This window comes from Somniosus microcephalus, unplaced genomic scaffold (genome assembly GCF_052327205.1).
Source record: "Somniosus microcephalus isolate GS21.2 unplaced genomic scaffold, FLI_Smic_1.0 unresolved_chr4, whole genome shotgun sequence".
In the NCBI taxonomy this organism is placed as follows: domain Eukaryota; kingdom Metazoa; phylum Chordata; class Chondrichthyes; order Squaliformes; family Somniosidae; genus Somniosus; species Somniosus microcephalus.
This window is the reverse complement of record NW_028225182.1, coordinates 14,739,308-14,761,883: the sequence shown is the minus strand read 5'-3', so window position 1 is coordinate 14,761,883 and position 22,576 is coordinate 14,739,308. Positions and strand designations below refer to the sequence as shown.

The 22,576-nt window shown below is 42.0% G+C and overlaps 5 non-coding genes across 5 annotated transcripts; all 5 read left to right on the top strand.

The window, feature by feature from the left end:
• The first annotated feature begins 444 nt into the window (after positions 1–444).
• Positions 445–517, top strand: trnav-aac (transfer RNA valine (anticodon AAC)). The gene has a single exon. It is a non-coding gene; the product is annotated as a tRNA-Val (tRNA).
• Positions 518–2,494: 1,977 nt separating this feature from the next.
• On the top strand, positions 2,495–2,567 carry trnav-aac (transfer RNA valine (anticodon AAC)). Its single transcript has one exon. It is a non-coding gene; the product is annotated as a tRNA-Val (tRNA).
• A 1,977-nt stretch (positions 2,568–4,544) lies between these two features.
• On the top strand, positions 4,545–4,617 carry trnav-aac (transfer RNA valine (anticodon AAC)). Its single transcript has one exon. It is a non-coding gene; the product is annotated as a tRNA-Val (tRNA).
• A 1,977-nt stretch (positions 4,618–6,594) lies between these two features.
• trnav-cac (transfer RNA valine (anticodon CAC)) lies at positions 6,595–6,667 on the top strand. Its single transcript has one exon. It is a non-coding gene; the product is annotated as a tRNA-Val (tRNA).
• A 1,977-nt stretch (positions 6,668–8,644) lies between these two features.
• trnav-aac (transfer RNA valine (anticodon AAC)) lies at positions 8,645–8,717 on the top strand. The gene has a single exon. It is a non-coding gene; the product is annotated as a tRNA-Val (tRNA).
• Positions 8,718–22,576: the final 13,859 nt, after the last annotated feature.

Genomic DNA, 22,576 nt, shown 5'->3' with positions numbered 1-22,576 from the left:
GTGAAGAAATATCTCCTCATCTGAGTCTCAAATAGCCGGCCCCTAATCCTCAGACTCTGCCCCCCAGTTCTAGACTCACCAGCCAGGGGAAACAACCTCTCAGCTTCTATCCTTTCAAGCCCTCCAAGAAAATTGTACCTTTCAATGACAACACATCTCGTACTTCTGAACTCCAGAGATTATAGGCCCAATCTACTCAATCTCTCCTCATAGGACAATCCAATCATCATTGAAAACAATCAGGTTTGATTCCCAGTCAGGGATTTCAGTTCTGACAAAGACAATTGAAGTCTGTGAGAATCTTATTAATTGTATTAAAACGAACAAAAATGTGTGTTGCACACTGAAGGAAATTGTAACATGTTTGCTGGGTGACAGTCAAACTTAAATAACTTTCTTCATAGATTCATAGATTTATAGCCAAAGGCGACTGTTTTATCCAGCGTTTCCGTAGTGTAGTGGTTATCACGTCCGCCTAACACGCGAAAGGTCCCCGGTTCGAAACCGGGCGGAAACATTTTGTAAATCATGTTCATTTAAATCGTAGAAAAATGGATCAATTCGCATTTGTTATGCAATGTAACAAAGTCCTGTTACATTTGTGTTATTCTGTACAGTTGTACACACACACAGAACACTACGGTTTCGCTCGCTCACTTCCGTTTCCAGCCCTGACCGTGCAGACAGCCCCTCTCAAAGTTGCACATTCCGGCTGCTTTCAGTTGAATTGTGAAAGATTATTCAAGGATCCTGCAGCTTTACCTCGGTTCACAACAGCAGATCTAAGCCCCGTTTCTGCAAACTACAAACCATGTTTTCCAGAATTCCAAGGTGTATACGGAACTCAACCATTAAAATTCCCTTCATTAACCACAGGGGTTCAGGCAATTTTCTATGATTCTATAAAAATTTATTGAAGTTTGACTGTCATCCGGTATACATGTTAGCAATTCCTGCAGTGTGCAACAAAATGTTGTGGGTTGATTAATGATAATAGAAACAGTTATGAAGTGTCTCACAGACTTCAATGATCCCTTAATACCGTTGGTTAACTAAAATCTATCAATTGCAGGTTAAAATGAGGAATTCATATTGCATCTTTGAAAGAGCTATCCAATCAGTCCCACTCCGCTGCTCTTCCCACATAGCCCTGCTGACACTCCTGCCAGTGGAAACGGTTTGCCCCTTAATTTTGATCACCTCTATTAAATCTCCCCTGACCAGTGAATAATGGAGCTCAACGCGGGCAAGTGTCAGATCATCCACTTGGGGCCTAGCAAAGATCAGTCAGTGTGTGGTCTGAAAACATCATGTGAGAGAATCGGTTTTTTCTGTGAAATAGCCGGTCCCGTTAAATTTTACAAATGTTGCCGCAGATCGCTGCTCTCTCAAGCAATGAACATTTTAAACCATTCTCCTGAAATGCAATGTGTAAAATGAGATATGGGTTAACAGTTCAGGAGATGCAAAGAGCAAAATAAATGAATGAAGTTTCGACTGTCCCTCAGTAACCATATTATTATGTCTTTCATTCCGCAAAATAAAGTTACCGGTTAATTAATGGTGATTAAAGCAGTTCTTATTTATTCACATTAGATGCATGTAATTAATTTAATAAAATTACATCGCATTCATGAATAAGAAACGGTGATATCAAAATGTCTTCCCTAACCGTGAATCGAACCCAGCCTGCAACACTGATAGGAATAAATTATTGAATCATTTAATGGTGCCTCGAAAAATATCACACTACTAAATTAAAATCACTGCTATAATGTGTTTCGGTGTTGAAGGGGATTGAAAAAAGCCCAGACTGCGCCCGCGGTGAGACAGAGTTCGAACTTACATAGAAGTTGGTGCTGCGAAGTAACCGCCAAGCGAAAGCTGACAACGATTAAAGAACGAGACACCGCTCAATATAAAGGAAGAGCTCACAAACGTTAACTTTCTGTATTCTGTGTAAAAGGACTCTCAAATCCTTGAATATACTCAATGACTGAGCATCCACTGCCCTCTGAGGTTGAGAATTGCAAAAATCACAAGCCTCTGAGTGAAGAAATGTCTCCTCATCTGAGTCTCAAATAGCCGGCCCCTAATCCTCAGACTCTGCCCCCCAGTTCTAGACTCTCCAGCCAGGGGAAACAACCTCTCAGCTTCTATCCTTTCAAGCCCTCCAAGAAAATTATACCTTTCAATGAGAACACCTCTCGTTCTTCTGAACTCCAAAGATTATAGGCCCAATCTGCTCAATCTCTCCTCATAGGACAATCCTATCATCATTGAAAACAATCAGGATTGATTCCCAGTCAGGGATTTCAGTTCTGACAAAGACCATTGAAGTCTGTGAGAATCTTAATAATTGTATTAAAACCAACAAAAATGTGTGTTGCACACTGAAGGAAATTGTAACATGTTTGCCGGGTGACAGTCAAACTTTAATAACTTTCGTCAGAGTTTCATAGATTTATAACAAAAGGCGATTGATTTCTCCAGCGTTTCCGTAGTGTAGTGGTTATCACGTTCGCCTAACACGCGAAAGGTCTCCGGTTCGAAACCGGGCGGAAGCATTTTGTAAATCATGTTAATTTAAATCGTAGAAAAATGGATCAATTCCCATTTGTTATGCAAAGTAACAAAGTCCTGTTACATTTGTGTTATTCTGTACAGTTATGCACACACACAGAACACTACGGTGTCGCTCGCTCACTTCCGTTTCCAGCCCTGACCGTGCAGACAGCCCCTCTCAAAGCTACACAATCCGGCTGCTTTCAGTTGAATTGTGAAAGATTATTCAAGGATCCTGCAGCTTTACTTCGGTTCACAACAGCAGATCGAAGCCGCGTTGCTGCAAACAACAAACCATGTTTTCCAGAATTCCAAGGTGTGTACGGAACTCAACCATTAAAATTCCCTTCATTAACCTCAGGGATTCAGGTAATTTTCTATGATTCTATAACATGTTATTAAAGTTTGACTGTCATCCGGTATACATGTTAGCAATTCCTGCAGTGTGCAACAAAATGTTGTGGGTTGATTAATGATAATAGAAACAATTATGAAGTGTCTCACAGACTTCAATGATTCCTTAATACCGTTGGTTGACTAAAAGCTATCAATCGCAGGTTAAAATGAACAATTCATGATGCATCTTTGAAAGAGCTATCCAATCAGTCCCACTCCGCTGCTCTTCCCCCATAGCCCTGCTGACACTCCTGCCAGTGGAAACTGTTTCCCCCATAATTTTGATCACCTCTATTAAATCTCCCCTGACCAGTGATTAATGGAGTTCAACGCGGGCAACTATCAGATCATCCACTTGGGGCCGAGCAAAGATCGGTCAGTGTGTGGTCTGAAAACATCACGTGAGAGAATAGTTTTTTTCTGTGAAGTAGCCGGTCCCGTTAAATTTTACAAATGTTGCCCCAGATCGCTGCTCTCTCAAGCAATGAAGATTTTAAACTATTCTCCTAAAATGCAATGTGTAAAATGAGATATGGGTTATCAGTTCAGGAGATGCAAAGAGCAAAATAAATGAATGAAGTTTCGACTGTCCCTCAGTAACCATATTATCATGTCTTTCATTCTGCAAAATAAAGTTACCGGTTAATTAATGGTGATTAAAGCAGTTCTTATTTATTCACATTAGATGCATGTAATTAATTTAATAAAATTACATCGCATTCATGAATAAGAAACGGTGATATCAAAATTTCTTCCCTAACCGGGAATCGAACCCAGCTCGCGATACTGATAGGAATACGTTATTGAACCATTTAATGGTGCCTCAAAAAATATCACACTGCTCAATTAAAATCACTGCTTTAATGTGTTTCGGTGTTGAAGGGGATTGAAAAAAGCCCAGACTGCGCCCGCGGTGAGACAGAGTTCGAACTTACAAAGAGGTTGGTGCTGTGAAGGAACAGCTGGGCGAAAGCTGACACCGATTAAAGGACGAGAAACCGCTCAATATAAAGGATGAGCTCACAAACGTTAATTTCTGTATTCTGTGTAAAAGGACTCCCAAATTCTTGAATATACTCAATGACTGAGCATCCACTGCCCTCTGAGGTTGAGAATTGCAAAGATTCACAAGCCTCTGAGTGAAGAAATGTCTCCTCATCTGAGTCTCAAATGGCCGGCCCCTTATCCTGAGACTCTGCCTCCTAGTTCGAGACTCTCCAGCCAGGGGAAACAACCTCTCATCTTCTACCGTTTCAAGCCCTCCAAGAAAATTGTACCTTTCAATGACAACACATCTCGTACTTCTGAACTCCAGAGATTATAGGCCCAATTTACTCAATCGCTTCTCATAGGACAATCCAATCATCATTGAAAACAATCAGGTTTGATTCCCAGTCAGGGATTTCAGTTCTGACAAAAACCATTGAAGTCTGTGAGAATCTTATTAATTGTATTAAAACCAACAAAAATGTGTGTTGCACACTGAAGGAAATTGTAACATGTTTGCTGGGTGACAGTCAAACTTTAATAACTTTCTTCATAGATTCATAGATTTATAGCCAAAGGCGACAGCTTTATGCCGCGTTTCCGTAGTGTAGTGGTTATCACGTTCGCCTAACACGCGAAAAGTCCCCGGTTCGAAACCGGGCGGCAACATTTTGTAAATCATGTTCATTTATGTCGTAGAAAAATGGATCAATTTGCATTTGTTATGCAATGTAACAAAGTCCTGTTACATTTGTGTTATTCTGTACAGTTCTGCACACACACAGAACACTACGGTGTCGCTCGCTCACTTCCGTTTCCGGACCTGACCGTGCAGACAGTCCCTCTCAAAGCTGCACATTCCGGCTGCTTTCTGTTGAATTGTGAAAGATTATTCAAGGATCCTGCAGCTTTACCTCGGTTCACAACAGCAGATCTAAGCCGCGTTCCTGCAAACTACAAACCATGTTTTACAGAATTCCAAGGTGTATACGGAACTCAAACATTAAACTGCCCTTCATTAACCACAGGGGTTCAGGCAATTTTCTCTGATTCTATAAAACGTTATTAAAGTTTGACTGTCATCCGTTATACATGTTAACAATTCCTGCAGTGTGCAACAAAATGTTGTGGGTGGATTATTGATAATAGAAACAATTATGAAGTGTCTCACAGACTTCAATGATCCCTTAATAACGTTGGTTAAGTAAAATCAATCAATCGCAGGTTAAAATGAGCAATTCATGATGCATCTTTGAACGAGCTATCCAATCAGTCCCACTCCGCAGGTCGTCCCCCATTGCCCTGCTGACACTCCTGCCAGTGGAAACTTTTTCCCCCATAATTTTGATCACCTCTATTAAATCTCCCCTGACCAGTGATTAATGGAGTTCAACGCGTTCAAGTGTCAGATCATCCACTTGGGGCCTAGCAAAGATTGGTCAGTGTGTGGCCTGAAAACATCATGTGAGAGAATAGATTTTTTCTGTGAAATAGCCGGTCCCGATAAATTTTACAAATCTTGCCCCAGATCGCTGATCTCTCAAGCAATGAAGATTTTAAACTATTCTCCTAAAATGCAATGTGTAAAATGAGATATGGGTTAACAGTTCAGGAGATGCAAAGAGCAAAATAAATGAATGAAGTTTCGACTGTCCCTCAGTAACAATATTATTATGTCTTTCATTCCGCAAAATAAAGTTACCGGTTAATTAATGGTGATTAAAGCAGTTCTTATTTATTCACATTAGATGCATGTAATTAATTTAATAAAATTACATCGCATTCATGAATAAGAAACGGTGATATCAAAATTTCTTCCCTAACCGTGAATCGAACCCAGCCTGCAACACTGATAGGAATAAATTATTGAATCATTTAATGGTGCCTCGAAAAATATCACACTACTGAATTAAAATCACTGCTATAATGTGTTTCGGTTTTGAAGGGGATTGAAAATAGCCCAGACTGCGCCCGCGGTGAGACAGAGTTCGAACTTACAAAGAAGTTGGTGCTGCGAAGTAACCGCTGAGCGAAAGCTGACACCGATTAAAGAACGAGACACCGCTCAATATAAAGGAAGAGCTCACAAACGTTAACTTTCTGTATTCTGTGTAAAAGGACTCTCAAATCCTTGAATATACTCAATGACTGAGCATCCACTGCCCTCTGAGGTTGAGAATTGCAAAGATCACAAGCCTCTGAGTGAAGAAATGTCTCCTCATCTGAGTCTCAAATAGCCGGCCCCTAATCCTCAGACTCTGCCCCCCAGTTCTAGACTCTCCAGCCAGGGGAAACAACCTCTCAGCTTCTACCCTTTCTAGCCCTCCAAGAAATATATACCTTTCAATGAGAACACCTCTCGTTCTTCTGAACTCCAAAGATTATAGGCCCAATCTGCTCAATCTCTCCTCATAGGACAATCCTATCATCATTGAAAACAATCAGGTTTGATTCCCAGTCAGGGATTTCAGTTCTGACAAAGACCATTGAAGTCTGTGAGAATCTTAATAATTGTATTAAAACCAACAAAAATGTGTGTTGCACACTGAAGGAAATTGTAACATGTTTGCCGGGTGACAGTCAAACTTTAATAACTTTCGTCAGAGATTCATAGATTTATAACAAAAGGCGACTGTTTTACCCAGCGTTTCCGTAGTGTAGTGGTTATCACGTTCGCCTCACACGCGAAAAGTCCCCGGTTCGAAACCGGGCGGAAACATTTTGTAAATCATGTTCACTTAAATCGTAGAAAAATGGATCAATTCCCATTTGTTATGCAAAGTAACAAAGTCCTGTTACAGTTGTGTTATTCTGTACAGTTATGCACACACACAGAACACTACGGTGTCGCTCGCTCACTTCCGTTTCCAGCCCTGGCCGTGCAGACAGCCCCTCTCAAAGCTACACAATCCGGCTGCTTTCAGTTGAATTGTGAAAGATTATTCAAGGATCCTGCAGCTTTACTTCGGTTCACAACAGCAGATCGAAGCCGCGTTGCTGCAAACAACAAACCATGTTTTCCAGAATTCCAAGGTGTATACGGAACTCAACCATTAAAATTCCCTTCATTAACCTCAGGGGTTCAGGTAATTTTCTATGATTCTATAACAAGTTATTAAAGTTTGACTGTCATCCGGTATACATGTTAGCAATTCCTGCAGTGTGCAACAAAATGTTGTGGGTTGATTAATGATAATAGAAACAATTATGAAGTGTCTCACAGACTTCAATGATTCCTTAATACCGTTGGTTGACTGAAAGCTATCAATCGCAGGTTAAAATGACCAATTCATATTGCATCTTTGAAAGAGCTATCCAATCAGTCCCACTCCGCTGCTCTTCCCCCATAGCCCTGCTGACACTCCTGCCAGTGGAAACTGTTTCCCCCATAATTTTGATCACCTCTATTAAATCTCCCCTGACCAGTGATTAATGGAGTTCAACGCGGGCAACTATCAGATCATCCACTTGGGGCCGAGCAAAGATCGGTCAGTGTGTGGTCTGAAAACATCATGTGAGAGAATAGTTTTTGTCTGTGAAGTAGCCGGTCCCGTTAAATTTTACAAATGTTGCCCCAGATCGCTGCTCTCTCAAGCAATGAAGATTTTAAACTATTCTCCTAAAATGCAATGTGTAAAATGAGATATGGGTTATCAGTTCAGGAGATGCAAAGAGCAAAATAAATGAATGAAGTTTCGACTGTCCCTCAGTAACCATATTATCATGTCTTTCATTCTGCAAAATAAAGTTACCGGTTAATTAATGGTGATTAAAGCAGTTCTTATTTATTCACATTAGATGCATGTAATTAATTTAATAAAATTACATCGCATTCATGAATAAGAAACGGTGATATCAAAATTTCTTCCCTAACCGGGAATCGAACCCAGCTCGCGATACTGATAGGAATACGTTATTGAATCATTTAATGGTGCCTCAAAAAATATCACACTGCTAAATTAAAATCACTGCTTTAATGTGTTTCGGTGTTGAAGGGGATTGAAAAAAGCCCAGACTGCGACCGCGGTGAGACAGAGTTCGAACTTACAAAGAAGTTCTTGCTGTGAAGAAACAGCTGGGCGAAAGCTGACACCGATTAAAGGACGAGAAACCGCTCAATATAAAGGATGAGCTCACAAACGTTAATTTCTGTATTCTGTGTAAAAAGACTCCCAAATTCTTGAATATACTCAATGACTGAGCATCCACTGCCCTCTGAGGTTGAGAATTGCAAAGATTCACAAGCATCTGAGTGAAGAAATGTCTCCTCATCTGAGTCTCAAATGGCCGGCCCCTTATCCTGAGACTCTGCCTCCTAGTTCGAGACTCTCCAGCCAGGGGAAACAACCTCTCATCTTCTACCGTTTCAAGCCCTCCAAGAAAATTGTACCTTTCAATGACAACACATCTCGTACTTCTGAACTCCAGAGATTATAGGCCCAATCTACTCAATCTCTCCTCATAGGACAATCCAATCATCATTGAAAACAATCAGGTTTGATTCCCAGTCAGGGATTTCAGTTCTGACAAAGACCATTGAAGTCTGTGAGAATCTTAATAATTGTATTAAAACCAACAAAAATGTGTGTTGCACACTGAAGGAAATTGTAACATGTTTGCTGGGTGACAGTCAAACTTTAATAACTTTCTTCATAGATTCATAGATTTATAGCCAAAGGCGACAGCTTTATGCCGCGTTTCCGTAGTGTAGTGGTTATCACGTTCGCCTAACACGCGAAAAGACCCCGGTTCGAAACCGGGCGGCAACATTTTGTAAATCATGTTAATTTATGTCGTAGAAAAATGGATCAATTCGCATTTGTTATGCAATGTAACAAAGTCCTGTTACATTTGTGTTATTCTGTACAGTTATGCACACACACAGAACACTACGGTGTCGCTCGCTCACTTCCGTTTCCGGACCTGACCGTGCAGACAGTCCCTCTCAAAGTTGCACATTCCGGCTGCTTTCTGTTGAATTGTGAAAGATTATTCAAGGATCCTGCAGCTTTACCTCGGTTCACAACAGCAGATCTAAGCCGCGTTCCTGCAAACTACAAACCATGTTTTCCAGAATTCCAAGGTGTATACGGAACTCAAACATTAAACTTCCCTTCATTAACCACAGGGGTTCAGGCAATTTTCTCTGATTCTATAAAACGTTATTAAAGTTTGACTGTCATCCGTTATACATGTTAACAATTCCTGCAGTGTGCAACAAAATGTTGTGGGTGGATTATTGATAATAGAAACAATTATGAAGTGTCTCACAAAATTCAATGATCCCTTAATAACGTTGGTTAAGTAAAATCAATCAATCGCAGGTTAAAATGAGCAATTCATGATGCATCTTTGAACGAGCTATCCAATCAGTCCCACTCCGCAGGTCGTCCCCCATAGCCCTGCTGACACTCCTGCCAGTGGAAACTTTTTCCCCCATAATTTTGATCACCTCTATTAAATCTCCCCTGACCAGTGATTAATGGAGTTGAACGCGTTCAAGTGTCAGATCATCCACTTGGGGCCTAGCAAAGATTGGTCAGTGTGTGGTCTGAAAACATCATGTGAGAGAATAGGTTTTTTCTGTGAAATAGCCGGTCCCGATAAATTTCACAAATCTTGCCCCAGATCGCTGATCTCTCAAGCAATGAAGATTTTAAACTATTCTCCTAAAATGCAATGTGTAAAATGAGATATGTGTTAACAGTTCAGGAGATGCAAAGAGCAAAATAAATGAATGAAGTTTCGACTGTCCCTCAGTAACAATATTATTATGTCTTTCATTCCGCAAAATAAAGTTACCGGTTAATTAATGGTGATTAAAGCAGTTCTTATTTATTCACATTAGATGCATGTAATTAATTTAATAAAATTACATCGCATTCATGAATAAGAAACGGTGATATCAAAATTTCTTCCCTAACCGTGAATCGAACCCAGCCTGCAACACTGATAGGAATAAATTATTGAATCATTTAATGGTGCCTCGAAAAATATCACACGACTGAATTAAAATCACTGCTATAATGTGTTTCGGTTTTGAAGGGGATTGAAAATAGCCCAGACTGCGCCCGCGGTGAGACAGAGTTCGAACTTACAAAGAAGTTGGTGCTGCGAAGTAACCGGTGAGCGAAAGCTGACACCGATTAAAGAAGGAGACACCGCTCAATATAAAGGAAGAGCTCACAAACGTTAACTTTCTGTATTCTGTGTAAAAGGACTCTCAAATCCTTGAATATACTCAATGACTGAGCATCCACTGCCCTCTGAGGTTGAGAATTGCAAAGATCACAAGCCTCTGAGTGAAGAAATGTCTCCTCATCTGAGTCTCAAATAGCCGGCCCCTAATCCTCAGACTCTGCCCCCCAGTTCTAGACTCTCCAGCCAGGGGAAACAACCTCTCAGCTTCTATCCTTTCAAGCCCTCCAAGAAAATTATACCTTTCAATGAGAACACCTCTCGTTCTTCTGAACTCCAGAGATTATAGGCCCAATCTGCTCAATCTCTCCTCATAGGACAATCCTATCATCATTGAAAACAATCAGGTTTGATTCCCAGTCAGGGATTTCAGTTCTGACAAAGACCATTGAAGTCTGTGAGAATCTTAATAATTGTATTAAAACCAACAAAAATGTGTGTTGCACACTGAAGGAAATTGTAACATGTTTGCCGGGTGACAGTCAAACTTTAATAACTTTCGTCAGAGATTCATAGATTTATAACAAAAGGCGACTGATTTCTGCAGCTTTTACGTAGTGTAGTGGTTATCACGTTCGCCTAACACGCGAAAAGTCCCCGGTTCGAAACCGAGCGGAAACATTTTGTAAATCATGTTCATTTAAATCGTAGAAAAATGGATCTATTCGCATTTGTTATGCAAAGTAACAAAGTCCTGTTACATTTGTGTTATTCTGTACAGTTATGCACACACACAGAACACTACGGTGTCGCTCGCTCACTTCCGTTTCCAGCCCTGACCGTGCAGACAGCCCCTCTCAAAGTTGCACATTCCGGCTGCTTTCAGTTGAATTGTGAAAGATTATTCAAGGATCCTGCAGCTTTACCTCGGTTCACAACAGCAGATCTAAGCCCCGTTTCTGCAAACTACAAACCATGTTTTCCAGAATTCCAAGGTGTATACGGAACTCAAACATTAAAATTCCATTCATTAACCACAGGGGTTCAGGCAATTTTCTATGATTCTATAAAAAGTTATTGAAGTTTGACATGTTAGCAATTCCTGCAGTGTGGAACAAAATGTTGTGGGTTGATTAATGATAATAGAAACAATTATGAAGTGTCTCACAGACTTCAATGATCCCTTAATACCGTTGGTTAACTACAATCTATCAACATACACTTAAAATTCGTTCAGGTAAATTTTGACAAGGTTTAAAATTTTAAGTTTTACATTTATATTTCAAAACATTCAATTTGAATTTTAAATCATAGATTCATAGAATCATAGATTGATACGGCACAGAAGGAGCCCATGCAGCCCATTGAGTCTGTGCTGGCACTTTGAAAGAGCTCTTCAAATAATCCCACTCCCCTGATGTTTCACACAGAATCACACAGAAACCCCACAATGCAGATAGAGGCCATTTCGGCCCATCGAGCCTGCACCGACACATGTCCCACCCGATTCCCGTAACCCCTACACGAACACATATCCCACCCTATCCCCGTAACCCCACGTATTTAATCCCCCGAACACTAAGGGTCAATTTAACATAGCCAATCAACCTAACCTGCACACCTGCAAATTTCTCCTTTACAATGATTTATTCAATTCTCTTTTGAAAGTTACTATTGTGTCTGTTCCACCGCCCTTTCAGGCAGCGCATTCCCGATCACAACAACTGGCTGTGGTAAAAAAAACTCCTCATCTCCCCTCTGGTACCTTTTGCCGGTTTGGTTCAATCCGTGTCCTCCAGTTATCGACCCTCCTGCCACTGGAAACAGATTCTCCTTATTTACCCTTATCAAAACGTCTTGTAAATTTACAAACCTCGATTAAATTTCCTCTTAAGCTGCTGCGGAAAAACAATTGCAGCTTCTCAGTCGATCAACATAACTGAAGTCAACTCATCCCTGGGGCCACTCGCTCTTTGTGCTTGTCTCTCTTTTTTGTCTCTGTCTGTCAATCTCTTTGTCCCTGCCTCTCTCTTTGTCCCTATCTCTCTCCTTGTCTCTGCCTCTCTCTTTGTCCCTGTCACTCTCTTTGTCTCTGCCTCCCTCTTTGTCCCTGTCTCTCTATCTGTCTGTCTGTCTCTTTCTCACTCTGTTCACAGTTAGCTTCTAGTTCTGATCAAACATTGCAAGTTTCAGTTCCACGTTAGTACAGTGGTGAGTATCCCCGCCTATCACGCGGCGAGACCGGGATTCAATTCCACGACGGCAGGTTTTTTTTTAACAACCCCAATTTTTTAATTTCTTCCCAGTTCCTTGAAATGCTCCTTGGAAAAGTTGAACTGAAAAAGTTCAAGTGAAATAATTTTAAAAGATTTACCGACATAAGAAGAACTGTACAAAAACTTCCTGCACCTGTTCCTCGTTGGAATCGTGCTCCCCTCTATTTCCCTCTCACTGTTGTGTGGGGCAGAGAGGAGTCATAACGGCACAGAATGAGACCATTGAATGCTTAATTAAATTCATTTATTTTGAACATGTGACCATTTATTCTTACTTCCGTGGTGTGAAATGTTATTTATTTGGAGATTTCTATTATGCTTATGGGATTCCGTACATAAAGCATCATAGGAATCCCCTGCGTGATTGGTTGGCCTGGCCAACGGATGCTGCCGAACCATGAGCGCCAATGGTATCCGTGGGCCTTTATGCTTGCGTACGCCAGCAGGCCCAAGACCGCAAGAGTGCGAAGCTCCGGAGACACCAGTTAATTGGGATTTGTTTCTCGGTTCGGAGGCGTAAGCCGGCGCCAAACCTCCGATCGCAATCTCAAGGCCCATCGTATTTTAGGAGGCTGGTTTAAAATGTTTATTACTTACGACATCAGGAATCTGGGGCAAATTTTGTTCAATATAACCGGGTCGGTTATTGCGCAGAATAAAAATGTTCCACTCGAACATATCCACCCGGGCTCGATTTGGGAACTGTTCATGTAGGAGGCGAACATGATCGTCGCTGCACTACGGAAACCGGTGCGTTAGTGTCCACGGAAAAGCGAATCAGCATCGAGCATAAAATCTGATGGCGATCATTTTCAGATGCAATGCAGTCAGCCATTACATAAATTGAATAATTTTACAGTGAAAAGATTTGGAAGTATTACTCGCATCTGTGCCTTTAGTTAAAGTTTGTGGCGTCTGACTCCCGCTCATGTCTCTGAATAAGAAAGGAGAGGCTTGACATTGACCAGACTGCACTGCGCCTGGTGTTTGTGAACTCATCCTTTATATTGAACGGTTTCTCATTCATTGACCGGCGTCAGCATCAGCTCAGCGATTACTTCGCAGCACCAACTTAATTGTAAGCTCCAACCTCTCTCACCCCGGGCGTTGCATAGTGATTTTATCATCATTTTCAATCCCCTTCTTCTGCACCGAAACAAATTGTAGCCGTGATTTTAAAACAATGCTGCGTGATTCATAGCGATCACCTTTAAATGATTCAGAAAACCAGTCCTTTCACCTCCGTAGCACGGGATCGATTCCTGGTAAGAAAAGTAACTTTTATAACACAGTTTTAAAATCAAAATCTGATGAAATTGACTACATTCAGCTGATGGGAAAATTTAGAATTGTTTTAATTACCATTAATTAACCGATAACTTTCTTTTGCAGAATGAATGAATTAATAGCTTTGCACCATTTAAAAAATATTCTGTTTGTCTATTCTCCCTACCACAGTGAATAACCTCACATTTCCCTACATTATACTCCGTCTGCCGCCTTATTGCTTATCACTGAATCTGTCTATATCCCATTGTAGGCTCTTTGTGTCCTCACAGCTTACTTTCCCACCTAGCTTTGTATCATCAGAAAACTTGGATACATTACACTCTGTCCCTTCATCTAAGTCAGTAATATAGACTGTAAATAGCTGAAGCATGCGCACTTGATCCTTGCGGCACCCGACTAGTTACAGCCTGCCAATCTGAAAATGACCCGTTTATCCCTAATCTCTGTTTTCTGTCCGTTAACCAATGCTCTATTCTTGCTAATACATTACCTCCAGTCCCATGAGCCCTTATCTTGTGTAACAACCTGTTACGTGGTGCCTTATCGAATGCCTTTTGGAAATCCAAATATGCTGCCTCCACTGGTTCCCCTTATAGTTCCAATTAATGCCTGAAGCAGAACATCCCGTTGTGCCAATGGAGCCTCTTTGTCGGACAAGGCTACATGCAAGGAAGGAGTGTGGTAAGGAGAGAAGTGAAGTGATACTTTGGTAACAAGGTCGGGTAATATAAATAAAAGTGCTGGAAACACTCAGCAGGTCAGGCAGCATCTGTGGAGAGAGAAGCAGAGTTAACGTTTCAGGTCGAAAACCTTCCATCAGAAGGTGGCCAGTTGTGTTAGGTTACACTATTAAACGTGCAAATTGTCACGTAGTAGAGGTAAGGAAAAGATATCAAAAGTTTGGAACAGATACTTTAGAATTCGATAAAGGTTTGAGCAACTTGTATATCGAACTCGGAACTTTATAGTGCTGGAGTTCCTCGGCTAAAATTCGCAAAGATTTGTTTAAAAGCTGTTGTTAATTATACTTCTAATTGTTGCAAGATTAATAAATCTGACATTTATTGTTGCGAACACTTTTCCTGCTCTGCGCGTTTCCCAGCTGTGCTCGGAGCGCCGTCCCCTTCAGTCCATCGCTCATAGGGTCTGTTCCATTCAGCGTTTCTACTCTCTGGACCTTGGTGAAATTTCATTGATTGAAAGGGACGCGTCTCAACCCCGAGATCGTCACCGACTCGCTCACCGGTGCACAGCGACCACACTCTGCTCCCGTGAGATGGAGGCCTAGGAGCTGTTTCAAGCTCGAGTGCAGTTTCAAGCAGAACTCATTCAAAGAAAGTCCAAGTCATTGAGGCGCCTGATTCTTTGCACCTTCCCAACGTTTTGAGATTCATGTGGGGGTGATTTGGGCACGCCTTTCCCCACATTGCAACACTTCAAAGGTACATTCAATGGTTATAAAGCGCTTTGGGGCGTCCTGAGTTCGTGAAAAGCTCTGTATCAATGCCAGTGCTTTTTTTTTTGCAGAAGTTCGAACAGCAAGTTCATAATTCGCTGGCAATATAAAGGCTCGTCCGGGATTTGAACCGGGAACGTCTCGCAAGTTTCAACCAATAACCCCAAAGCGAGAATCATACCACTAAAGCAACGAGCTAACTGATAGATGTTATTGGAAATAAGAGCTAACCATTGTAAAACCATTTTTTCTGTGTGGTTTTACTTGATGAGCAGAGCACTTGAGACCGAGACAGTGACTTTGCCTTTTGGACCTGTCTTCTGAAGCGCCGTCCGGTCCCAGACCTGCAGTTATTGAGCTGTGGTTCAGATATTGGATGTGATAACAATTGTTAAAGAGGAGGTACCAGGAACGCTGGCTGTATTTATGTCCATAAGTCACCAGGACCAGATGAAATGCATCCTAGGATGCTCGGGGAAGCACAGGTGGAAATTGTGAAGTTACTGGCCACAATCTTCCAATACTCATTGGATACGGCGGTGGCGCCAGACGTCTGGAGAATTGCAAATGTTACACCCTTGTTCAAAAAGGAGTATAAGGTTCAACCCAGCAACTACAGGCCAGTCAGCTTAACGTCGGTAGTCAGGAAGCTTTTAGACAGGATAATCCTGGACAAAATGATCGGTCACTTGGACAAGTATGGATGAATTAAGGAAAGTCTGCACGGATTTGTTAAAGGCAAATCGTCTTTTACCAACTTGGTTAAATTATTTGATGAGGTGAAAGAAAGGGTTGATGAGGGAAATGCGGTTGATGTGGTGAACATGGACTTCCAAAAGGCACTTGATAAAGTGCCGCATAACAGGCTTGCCAGCAAAGTTGAAGCCCATGGAATAAGAGGGACAGTGGCAGCATGGATGTGAAATTGGCTAAGAGACAGGAAACAGAGTAGTGGTGAACGGTTATTTCTCTGACTGGAGGAAGGTGTTCCCCAGGGGTCGGTACTAGGACCACGGCCCATCTTGACATATATTAATTATTTGGAGTTAGGTGTCCAGGGCACAATTTCAAAACTTGCTGATAATACAAAACTTGGAAGTATAGTGAGCAGTGAGGAGTGTAGTGATAGACTCCAAGTGGACATGGACAGGCTGGTGGAATGGGCGGACATGTGGCAGATGAAGTTAAATGCAGAAAACTGTGAAGTGATACATTTTGTTTGGAAGAATGAGGAGAGGCAATATAAATTAAAGGATACATTTCCAAAGTGGGTGCAGGAACAGAGGGACCTGGGGGTATATGTGCACAAATCATTGAAGGTGGCAGGACAGGTTGAGAAATCAGTTTAAAAAGCTTATGGAACCCGGGGCTTTACAAATAGAGGCATAGAGCACAAAAGCAAGGAAGTTATGATGAACCTTTATAAAACACTGGTTCGGCCACAACTGCAGTATTCATGTTCCAGAAAATGTTATTCTGTGCAATAACCGGTCCTGTTAAATTGAACAAAAGTTGCACAAGACTCCTGGTGACATAAGCAATGAACATTTTAAACCAGACTCCTGAAATACATTGGCCTGGAAATTGCGATCGGGGGCTCGCCACCGGCTAAGGCCTCGGAATCGAAAAACAAATCCGAATTACCTGGTGTCTCCGGAGCTTCGGACTCTTGCCGCCCTGGGCCTGCTGCCGTCCGCCTGCATAAAGGCCCACGGATCCCAGGGGCGCACACAGTTCGCAAGCATCCCTGAGATCACATGGGCCAGATCAACCAATCAAAAAGGGGGGTTCCTATGAGGGTAATGGGGATTCCATTTATGTACAGAAACCCCATAACATAGTCGACATCTCCAAATAAATAACATTTCACACCACGGAAATAAAAATAAATGATGACTTGTTCAAACTTAATGAAATTAATTAAACATTTAAAATACAATTTTTAATTTTATGAAATATATATTTGAAAATTTTAAAACGGGCCAGAGTTTACCTAAATTAATTTAAAATGTATGTATGTGTATATCATTAAAAAAAAAATTTAACATTTATTTTCACCCGTGCACTGGCAAAAGAAGGTCTTACGCCTGCTATTAGGCTGGATAGCTCTTTCGACCAACGTGGACACGAAGGGCCGAATGGCCTCTTTCTGTGCCGTAAATTTCTATGATTCTATTACCAGGTGTAAGGGTTTCCTGGGCATCCGCTGGGCAGTAGTTAGCCCAACTCTGCACCAGCAAAAGTGATGTTGTAGAGGATGCGGTGGCTCGGTCCAAGCGAAACTTGACAGATCACAAGTTCTGGGCTTTCGGGCGTGCGGAAACCTGGAACTTGCGGGGGGTTCTGAAGGCGTACGAGAGCCTACGCTGTGCATTCGCTGTCGGAAGCACCGTAAAATCCGGGCCATGGTGTAAAATGAGATATGCAAAACAGTTCATCACATAGAAAGCACAATACACGTTATTGAAGTATCTTTATCATTTAATTCATTCTGCAAATTAAGATCATCGGTTAATTAATGGTAATTAAAACATTTGTTCACATTAGATACATGTAAGTAATTTTAAATTAATTAAAAACTGTTACAAAAATTGTATCTCTGACCAGGAATCGAATCCAGTCGCGGCGATGAGAGCGCCGAATTCTAACCACTAGACTACCAGGGAACACGGAAGCCTAATGCGATAGTTGTAAATAGAATGGGTCAATCCGTATTGGATACAAATTCGTTTTGATTGTTTACATCAAAAAGCATTTCATGACACTGCGGCTGACAAATCCAGTTACATGTACCTGAAGCTATGATAAATTGACCCGTAGTGTTAGGGGGATTAAATAAGTGGGGTTACGGGGATAGGGTGGGATATGTGTTGGTGTAGGGGTTACAGGGATCGGGTGGGATATGTGTCGGTGCAGGCTCGATGGGCCGAAATGGCCTCTATCTGCACTGTGGGGTTTCTGTGATTCTGTGATTCTGTGATTTATTGGGGTGCATTTATCTTCATTCGAAACCTCAGTAAAATGCTCCAACCTCTTCTGTTTCCCTCATACCGGCTGTGCAACAGCCACAACTCAAATGAACCTCACACGGCGTGCTGGCGTCTTCCAGTTCTATATCTGTATATAGAGAATTAATGACGAAAGGTCATCGACCTAAAGATTACACATACATGTATAAATATTTATAGCATTCTGGACTCAACATCGAGTTCAACAATTTCAGACCATAACCTCTGCTCCTATTTTTTCAGATGGCAGCTGTTGATGATTCTGCCATTCCCATTTACACCTCCTCTGGTCCCATCTCTCCTTCCTTTACTTGTCCCATTGCCATCTCCTTTTGCCTCGCACCTTCATCCCTTTTGTCATTTAATCTCTCCTGCCTTCCACCTTATCACTAATATTGCCTCTTGCTGTTTCCTCCCCTCCCCATTTGCCTAAAATCTGTTTCATCTCTAACTTCTCCCAGTTCTGACGAAAGGTCATCGACCTGAAACGTTAACTCTGTTTCTCTCACCACAGATGCTGCCTGACTTGCTGAGTATTTCTAGAATTTTCTGTTTTTATGTCAGATTCCCAGCCTCTGCAGTATTTCGCTATTGCATACTTTACTCCAAATAGACTCACATGCATTGATAAATATTGTGACGGTGCAATGCAACGTTCCCTAGTGGTTAGGATTCAGCGTTCTCTTGGATTTGATTCCAGGTCAGGGGAGTAACAGTTTTTAATTCGAGACCTGATTTAAATGAATTACATGACTTTCATGTGGAAAAAAGAATAATTGGTTTAAACATCATTTATTAATCCATAAAGTTATTTTGTGGAACTTCAATCATTTAATTAGCCCTCAGCATGTGATGAACCTTTATCCCGAGCTCATTGTATTTTAGGAGCCTTGGTGTAAAATGTTGAGTGTTTATGACACGGACCCAGCCGCAGAATCGCCACTGTGAAAGTAGGAAACTGCTCGAAATACACAACAGGGCGGGCAGTTTGTGAAAAACAATTAAACTTTTGGCGTGTAGACTTTTCACAGAAATGGAACCAGCTTCGTGTGACAATATCAGGTGTGAATGTGTGTATATGGGTGGCATGTTTCTATATCAAGTGAGTGTTTGTGTTCTGATGCGATCCTTTGCATGTCATTGAGTCATAGAGTCATAGCAGCACAGAAGGAGGCCATTCGGCCCTTCGAGTCCGTGCCGGCTCTCTGTGGAGCAATCCAGTCAGTCCCATTCCCCCTGCTCGATCCCCGTAGCCCTGTAAATTTATTTCCCTCAAGTGCCTATCCAGTCTCCCCTTGTGTGTCAGTTGTACATTTAATTTCTTGAATTTTATCATATCCATCAGGTTATCAATATATAAATATCTGTGTTTGAAAGTGAGATTCTTCTAAATGGATTTTAGGTGTATCAGTGAGCTGGTGATGAATAAATGTGATTGTATCTGTGTGTTATTTCTCAATGTATTTGTGTGTATCTGTGTTCTGTATAAATGTATTTGCGTGGCATTTAAAAGGAATACAGACATAAAGAGCCAGAACATGCTTTTTGAATGAGACAGATTCCCCCAAATAAATAAATCAACAACACAGATGCATGGAAATCTTGGATAAGTACCTGAAGAAAATAAAATGTGCAGGGCTACGGGGAGAGGGAGAGGGAGTGGGACTAGCTGAAGGGCTCTTGCAGAGAGCCGGCACGGGCTGGACGGGCCGAATGGCCACCTTCTGTGCTGTATCCATTCTCTGATTCTATGATGTAGATCTACCTGTAAGTGGTGAAAGGCGACTACAGTGATTCACCACCATCTCGGTGATGGGCAATAAATGCTGGCCTTGCCAGCGAGACCTACATCCCAGGAACGAATATAAAAAATATATCTAATACCAGTACTCATTGTTTTGATTTAACAAATAAGATATTAATTGTCCAGACTGATATGAGCTGTAAAAGAATAGTGACCCCGACGTGATTTGAACACGCAGCCTTCTGATTTTGAAGTCAGACGCGCTACCGTTGCGCCAGGAGGTCAAGACAGATTTTGTTCCGTATTCAAGTTCATATATACAGAAGTATCATACCTGGTTCCTGGTGGTCGAATGACACTCACCTGCTTTCGATTCTCAATCGAGGAATTTATGTTGACACAAGATTTGGGAACAGTAAATTACAGAAAGATAATTCAAGTCTGTGGGACGAGTGATAATTGCTTAAATCTTGGTTAATAAATCCATTACTTTCTGTTACAGATTTCGGTTACAGACGCTCTTTGCGTGACATTTGTTCCGCGTTTAATCTTGCAAACTGGGAGAGATCGCTGATCGTGGGGAGACAGTGGGAGCTTCAGCGGCCCTACTGTCAGGATGTGGAAGGATTCACGTTAGGGGTGTGCGGGGGGAATCAGTGACATTTTTTGTAAAGGGCAGCGGGGGAGAAGGACTGAGAGCATTCAGTGTGGGACAGAAGCTGTTTAAATTGAGGCAGCACATTGCCGATCAGCACAGAGGGAGTTAACTGACTCAGTGCCCCTCTGCTGCTGCTACAGAGCCTTGCTGTGGCGAACAAACAGAGGCGAATTTATTCTCCTGTCAAAAGGGGCACAGCGGCTTCTACCTTGTTCTTTAATTGCTCTTTATTTCACTTCACTGAGTTACATATATTTCTTATGGCTAAAGGGATCAAGGAATATGGGGAGAAGGCAGGGACAGGGCACTGAATTTGGATGATCAGCCATGATCTCATTGAATGACGGAGCAGGCTCGACAGACCGAATGGCCTACTCCTGCTCCTACCTTCTATGTTTCTCTGTTTCTATGAATAGATAACTTTGAGTGAGAGAAAACTGTTCCAGAAATATAATCTATTAATCTGCAGGGTGGCCGTCAGTAAGAAGCCTTTTCTCTCTGGATCCGGTAGCGGTTCTGGTTTCAGGCTCAAGGTTGCCTGTACTGTCGATAGACTTTTGTTCAGTAAGGGTATTAAGGGTTAAGGGACCAAAGCGGGTAGCTGGAGTGAAGATACAGACTAGCCCTGATCTAATTCAATGACGGAACAGGCTCGAGGGGCTGAATGGCCTGCTCCTGTTCCGATGCAGTCGCTGCAATGCAATGTACTCGATGCTGGACGGTTTCTGGTGTGTAATAGTTATCGCATTCCGCTAACACACGAAAACTCAATGGTTCGAAAGTGGGTAGAGGCAATTTAATGCCTTTTCTCCATTCAAGATTACTAAATATGAAAACAGGAATAATTTACATGTTTGTACAAATAAAACACGCATTGTCAGGCGAATTATACCTTTCAAATGGCAGCGTTACAGTGAGTGAAGTAATTCTCAATAATATGTCCCATATAGGACACAGTTTGGGTTACGGTACTGTAAGCAGGGTTTGGGGGAAATTGGCATGATTTCGGGAATCTCCCCCTCGCGTGTCGCTACATTAAAGAGGTTCAGAATGTGGAAGCAAAACAACACAGATTAATAGGAAAACACAGGGTGAGCGACGGGATTCAAAGTGCAGTTTCAATCGGTCTGTCTGGGTGTCCTTTCAATAACTAACAAAGAAAGCGCGTCTCCAAAAATATCCCACACCGTGTTATGATTCAGGAAACTGGGACGGAAGTAGAAATAAGAAAAAAAAACAGAGTGATATAGAGAAGAGTAAGAGAGAAGGGGAAAAATATTGTTTCCACGGAGAACTAATGCAGAGACTCCTCTGCTGCGCCTGGGGTGGCCTCCTGCAGCCCGGATACATTAACATCCTAACAGCTCATTAACTGTACGAGTGGGACCGGGCGGCGCTTCAGAAGTCAGGGCAAAAAGGCAAAGACACTGTGTCGGTCTCAAGTGCTCTGCTCATCAAGAATAGCCACACACACAAAATGGTTTTAGCATGGTTACCTCTTATCTGCATTACCGCCAATCAGTCGGCTCTTTGGTCTAGGGGGTATGATTCTCGCTGCTTGAAACTTGCGAGATATTGTGGGTTGAAATCCTGGACGTGCACTACTTTTGTCCACGGATTTTGAACTTGCAGTTGAAACTATTGCAAAGAAAGTCTCCCATTGACACATCGCTTTTCACGAGCTCAGGACAGCCCAAAGCGCTTTACAACCATTGCAGTATCTTTGAAGTGTTGTAAGGTGGGGAAAGATGTGCCCAAATTCCCCCCACGTGAATCTCAACTCTTTGGGAAGGAGTTTGGTGGAAAGACTCAGGCTCCTCAATGACTTGGACTTTCTTTGAATGAGTTCTGCCTGTAACTGCACTCGAGCTTGAAACAGCTTCTGGGCCTCCATCTTACGGGAGCAGAGTGTGGTCGCTGTGCAGCGGTTAGCGAGTCGGTGACGAGCTCGGGGGTGAGACACGTCGCTTTCAAACTATGAAATTTCACCAAGGGCCAGAGAATAGAAACGCTGAATGGAATAGTCCCTGTGAGCGATGGGTTGAAGGGGACGGCGCA